This window comes from Elaeis guineensis, chromosome 1, assembly GCF_000442705.2.
Source record: "Elaeis guineensis isolate ETL-2024a chromosome 1, EG11, whole genome shotgun sequence".
Lineage (NCBI taxonomy): Eukaryota > Viridiplantae > Streptophyta > Magnoliopsida > Arecales > Arecaceae > Elaeis > Elaeis guineensis.
Genome location: NC_025993.2, coordinates 126,781,123 through 126,787,333, shown reverse-complemented (window position 1 = coordinate 126,787,333; position 6,211 = coordinate 126,781,123). Strand labels below are relative to the sequence as shown.

Genomic DNA, 6,211 nt, shown 5'->3' with positions numbered 1-6,211 from the left:
GCCCAAGAGTGTGCATGATGTGCGGAGTTTTCATGGATTAGCAACCTTTTATCGTAGGTTCATAAAAGGGTTTAGCACCATAGTTGCTCCCATCACTGACTGCATTAGAAAGGAAAATTTTGAATGGACTAGGGCAGCCAATAAAGCCTTTCTAGATATTAAGGACAAGATGACTCATGCCCCAATCTTATGTCTCCCTGATTTTTCTATGGTTTTTGAAGTAGCATGCGATGCGTCAGGAGTTGGGATTGGTGGTGTCCTTAGTCAAGAAGGTCATCCGGTAGCATACTTTAGCGAAAAATTTAACGATTCTAAACTCAAGTATTCTACCTATGATAAGGAGTTTTATGTGGTAATTCAAGCTTTAAGATATTGGAGGCATTACCTACTACCGTAAGAATTTATTTTGTACTCTGATCATGAGGCCCTTAGATTCTTGAATTCTCAAAAAAAATTGAATCATAGACACGGTAGGTGGGTCGAGTTTTTGCAAGCCTATACTTTTGTTTTAAAACACCGTACAGGTGTAGAGAGTCGTGCTGCTGATGCCCTGAGTCATCGTCATACTTTGCTGTCCACCGTTAGTATAGAAGTTGTTGGTTTTGATAAGGTTAAAGAAAATTATGAAGAGTGTCCAGATTTTGGTGACATACTTACTGCTTTACGTAAGGGGCCATCTAGAGAATGTAGTGAATATACCCTTCAAGATGGTTACCTATTTAGAGAAACTAGGCTGTGTATCCCCCGTACATCTTTAAGAGATTTTTTAGTTTGGGAATTACATGCTGGAGGATTAGCTGGACACTTTGGTAGGAATAAAACTATAGAGTTGGTAGAAGCCCAGTTCTTTTGGCCAAGCTTGAAAAGAGATGTCGTCCGAATTGTTGCCCAATGTAGAACATGTGCCATGGCCAAGCAGAGAAAATAAAACACCGGCTTATATACACCCTTACCTATACCAGACTGTCCTTGGCAAGATGTTAGTATGGATTTTATTTTGGGATTACCTAGGACAGCTAGGAAGCATGATTCTATTCTAGTGGTTGTAGATAGATTTTCAAAAATGGCCCATTTCTTGCCCTGTTGCCAAACGTCTGATGCGTCGAAAGTTGCAAGGATATACTTTGATGAGATTGTTAGACTACATGGATTGCCTAAAACTATTATTTCTGATAGGGATGTTAGATTTATGAGCTACTTTTGGAAAATCCTATGGCATCTTTTAGGCACAAAACTAAAGTTTTCTTCTGCCTATCATCCGCAAACAGACGGTCAGACCGAAGAGGTTAATAGGAGTCTTGGAAATCTTTTGCGTTGCTTGATTAGGGAACATATAGGTTACTGGGATCTTTTGCTGCCTCGAGCCGAATTTCCATATAATAGCTCTGTTAATAGATCCATTGGCATGAGTCCTTTTGAAGTAGTTCATGGATATCAACCTAGAAAACCAATAGACCTCATCCCACTACCCATGTATGCTAGGATTTTCGAATCTGCAGAGTCATTTGCACAGCATGTCAAGAGTCTGCATAAAGAGATCAGTAAAAAAATTAGTATGAGTAATAAAGTTTATAAACAGAATGCAGATTCTCATCGACGTGTTCAAGAGTTTGCAGAGGGAGACTATGTGATGGTTCGATTGAGGCCTGAACGGTTTCCCTCCAAAATCGTGAAGAAGTTACATGCCCGAGGAGCAGGTCCGTTTAAGATCATAAAGAAAATCAGATCAAATGCGTATGTTATGGACCTACCTTCTGATTTTGGAATTAGCTCTACTTTTAACATTACAGATCTTGTCGCCTATAAAAAACCAACTCAGATACCTAGTGAGCCATTTGAGCCTGAACCAACCTTTGAGAGCGAACCTATCCCTGAGTGTCCACTAGCCAAAATGTCAGCAAAACACGATCAGATTGGGAGAATTTTGGATGAGCAGATCCTTTCCACCCGGAGTCGAGGCTATCAGCGATATCTGGTCAGATGGCGAGGTCGACCGGAGTCTGAAGATATCTGGATCACTCGAGAAGAGCTGCAACGCATTGATCCTGATCTACTTGAGCGTCACCAGAGCGGAATCGACCCACACTCGACAGGATCGAGTTTTTCCCACCTCGGGAGAATTGGTGCGGACACCAGAGCCATCAAAAATCGACAACATAATTTAAGTTCGATTTGGATCGAAGAAGCCTCATTAAATTGATTCTACTTCAGTTATTTATTTTAATGCATTTGGCTTTGGGTCCATAGGGCCATACTTGGATTTGTCCACGTCACCTTTGGAGCCACCACTCTCCACATGTCAAGAGAAGAAATATGTATGCCAGCATGTGCCGTGCTCATGCCAAGTTGTGTCAAGCATCAAGCACCCACATGGAGTTCCATTTCTTCCTTAGAATTCCTTAAGAGTTCTTGGCTACTTACTTATTTTGTTGAAGGCTGATTTCTTTCCTATGGTAGATTATAATGCTTTACTTTTTTATGGAGGGTTGATTTCTTCCTTGTAAAGATAAGAGATTCCTAAACAAATAGGACCCTTAGAGTCCTATATAAATCCTTGTATCTTTCATGAAAAAAAATAATGAATGATTTTACAAACTCCATAAATACTTGTGTCAATCGCTCTGATAAATACTTAATTTAAGTCATTTAAAGCAGAAAATTTTATTTAATTTATTTTATTTATTAAGAATTTGATGCTTCTTTTTATGTTTTACAGAAAAGATGATCGCCGATACAAAGAGTCCGATTCATAGATTAAAAAGACTCAAGTTTGAAAAAATTTAGACTTAAAATAAAATTAAAATAAAAGAAAGACTCATCCGGTATTATAGAAAATGAAGATACTATGCAAGGAATCCAAAAGGATATAGATGTCATTGTGAAGAAACTTTTGTTTCTTTTTGGAATAGATAAAGAATGTTTCACGTGAATAATGCTCTGGGCGCATGAATTCAAAACAAAAGATCTGGGCACGCGTTACGTGAATTCAAAAGAAGAAATATGTGAATTCATAAGAAGAAAGGGTGTGGGATGCGTGCGTGAACGTGGGCGCGCATGAACGCGTGGACGCGGGTAGGACGAACATGGACGCGGCGCGGACGTGGGCATGAGCGCATGAACGCGTGAGGAATGGACGCGGCGTGAGCTCATGGGTGCGCGGGTGAGCGTGGATGCGGGCGGGACAGACGCAAGCAGGCGCGCACCGCAGACACGTGGCGAGCAAATTAAAGGAAAAAATTTTTATTTGGAAATACCTCAAGTGGAAAAATTTGTATTTTTTAGTCCCACATCGAAAAACCATGTAAAACTCTTCCCTCCTAATACCTATAAAAAAGCTTTTGTACTCTCATTAGAGGGGGAGCCCAGAAATTCTTCTAGAGCCTTGCATAGAGGAATAGAAAGGGACTACTTCATGAGCAGCTAGGCTGGCAGTCTCGGGAGTGGAGAAGAAATTTTGTAATGACACAGAAATAGTTTATTATTCTAAACTTTTCTGTATTTCTTTATAGGCAATAAAGATTATATTTTTTTATTTAAATTATCATGAGTTCTTTAATTGCTCTCATTTATATGTTTTTATTTATGCTTTCTTGTTAGATTAATATTAGGAATAGCTTTTACTTTCCAGAGACGCGCCGTGATCTACGGATACGGGGCGTGTCGAGGAAAGAAGAGTTATTTACCCAATACTTTTCAGAGATGCACCGTGATCTACGGGTACAGAGCATGCCGAGGAAAGATAGGTATTTTTTCTAAGATTAATCGCATCCATTTAATTAAAAAAAAAAAGAGATACAACTTTGCTAGTGCAAAGTGATTCAAAACTTCCAAGTTCTTTATTTTTTAATTACCTTAATTTTAAGATAATTTATTTTCTAAATCAAAAACAACGTTTCTTTCTTTTATCTTGCAATCTCAACTTAGCCCAAGGTCCCTGAGGATACGATCTCGACTCATCCTACCTACGTAGTGAGTAGAGTTATTTTTGGTGCTATCAACGACTACGCATCAAATTTTGGCGCCGTTGCCGGAGATCTTGGTATGGTTGAATTAAAAAATAAATAAAAAAAAAATTAAAAAAAAATGCTTTTCAGTTTCTATTTCTCGCTCTAATTTTTTTTTTTCAGTGCTTTCTAGTTAGATAATCTTATTTGCATAATTACATAATTACCTTGCATAACTAATTTACTACTTTTTAATCTTAGAAATTTTTTGCTTAGAATAATTTGCTACTTTTTATAGCCTAGTGATTTATTGCTTTTTAGACTTAATCACTTAAATTTATTTTCTTGCAAAACTAAAAAAAAAATTAAAAAAAAATAAAAAATATATAAAAAGATAAAACTAAAAAAAAAAGAAGCCACTGACATTTCATAACACTTAACTAAAATAGCGTAACCTCAAATATAAAAATTTCTAACCTGATTGGACTCCTTGTTTCCTTGCATTGCATCTCCATAATCAATCTTAAGGGCAATAACCCATTAACCAGATAAGGTGGAGATTTGATCACCCTTCCTTGGCCCACAAATCACCCCCTTGCATTTGCATAACCTAGATCTTAATTTAAAATCAACTAGACGTCAGCCCTAGGAATTTTGAGCTCAATAGGATAAAGAAAGCTCTAGAGTTGAACCGAGTGCGGATTGGTTAATTGCTCGGTGTCTAAGGCAAGTGGTTAAAGAAAGTGGTTTTCAATTGGTTCCGTTGACTGACCTGACCAACTTAGTTGGTGTCTAAGGAAAGCAACGAGCAGGGAACCTCCCACATCTTACGCTTACCTGGCCGAGTCAGTTAGTCAATCTTGAGCTTGGAGTGCTCAAAAACGGTCTTGAAAGTTAGGAGCTGTCTAGATCTAAGTTAACCTTAGGATAGAGAGTCTATGATTGTTTAAGTTGATTGTAATTAACATCTAAACATTAATTAATTTCTCCCTTTTCATAGATTTAAGATTCTTAGGTTCTTCTTTTTAGATTTTCTTCATTCTTTTCTCACTTTATTATAAAAAATATATTATAAAAAAAAAAATTTCTATGTGTGCTCTACAGTATAATTGTAAGGTGTATGCTTGGCCGTAGATCGTTACAACCAGAAATCCAACCTTTTGATCCAGAAATAGAAAGAACCTTTAGAGCCAACAAACGTAAAAACATGGACCGAAATCAGGAGAATGATCCACCCAAGTAATTGAAGGAGTACTTTACTCCTTCCACATATACCTACTCTCCTTGTATTCAAGTGCCCCCTGTGGAGGCCACTCAATATGAAATTAAGTCCAGTATAATCCAAATGTTACCTTCATTTTATGGACTTAGTAATGAGGACCCTTATAAACATCTTGAAGAATTTCTTGAGATATGCTCAACTGTCAAAATTCACAACTTCTCCGATGATGCTCTTAGGTTAAAATTATTTTCTTTTTCACTTAAGGACAAAGCCAAATACTGGCTACATACTTTGGATTCCATGACTATATCAACCTGGGACCAGCTGCAAAGAGAGTTTCTGAAGAAATATTTTCCCATAGGAAAAACGAATCAAATAAGGAAAGCCATAACTAGTTTTTTCCAATTAGATGGAGAAATATTTCATGAAACATGGGAAAGATTAAAGGACCATATTAGAAAATGTCCCCACCATGCTGTACCCAAGTGGCAATTAATCCAATGTTTTTATGATGGGCTCTCTGAAAGACATCGACAAATGGTCGATGCATCATGCGGTGGGACATTCATGCTGAAAAGTGAGGATGAGGCATGGCAACTGTTTGAAATTTTAAGTGAAAATTTATTACATCATATGTCTGCCTCTATTAGAGATAAACCCATGTTAAACCCAGAAAGAGGTGGAATATATGAAGTAGGAAATGCCATAGATATCTATCAAAAGGTAGATGAACTGTCCCAAAAATTAGATCGTCTTCTAAATACCAGACAATCCCCGATTCCACCTAACCCAATCCAAGAAGTTTGTGCATTGTGTGCAAGTCCGAACCATTTTGTTAGTGAATGCCCAGCCGCACCTCAATTTCCTGAGTTTGTGCACGAGCAGGTTCAGCAAGCTCAAGTCCAACAAGCTCGCAGACCAGGAAACGATCCATATTCGAACACTTATAACTCCGACTGGAGAAATCATCCAAATTTTTCTTGGAGACCACAACCAGTGGTTGGTCCTACCACACCTCGACCTCAATATCAAGACCCAACATATA

At 37.8% G+C, this 6,211-nt stretch overlaps 1 non-coding gene across 1 annotated transcript; it reads right to left on the bottom strand.

The window, feature by feature from the left end:
• Positions 1-5,538: 5,538 nt before the first annotated feature.
• Positions 5,539-5,644, bottom strand: LOC140855118 (small nucleolar RNA R71). The gene has a single exon (XR_012138148.1). It is a non-coding gene; the product is annotated as a small nucleolar RNA R71 (small nucleolar RNA).
• Positions 5,645-6,211: the final 567 nt, after the last annotated feature.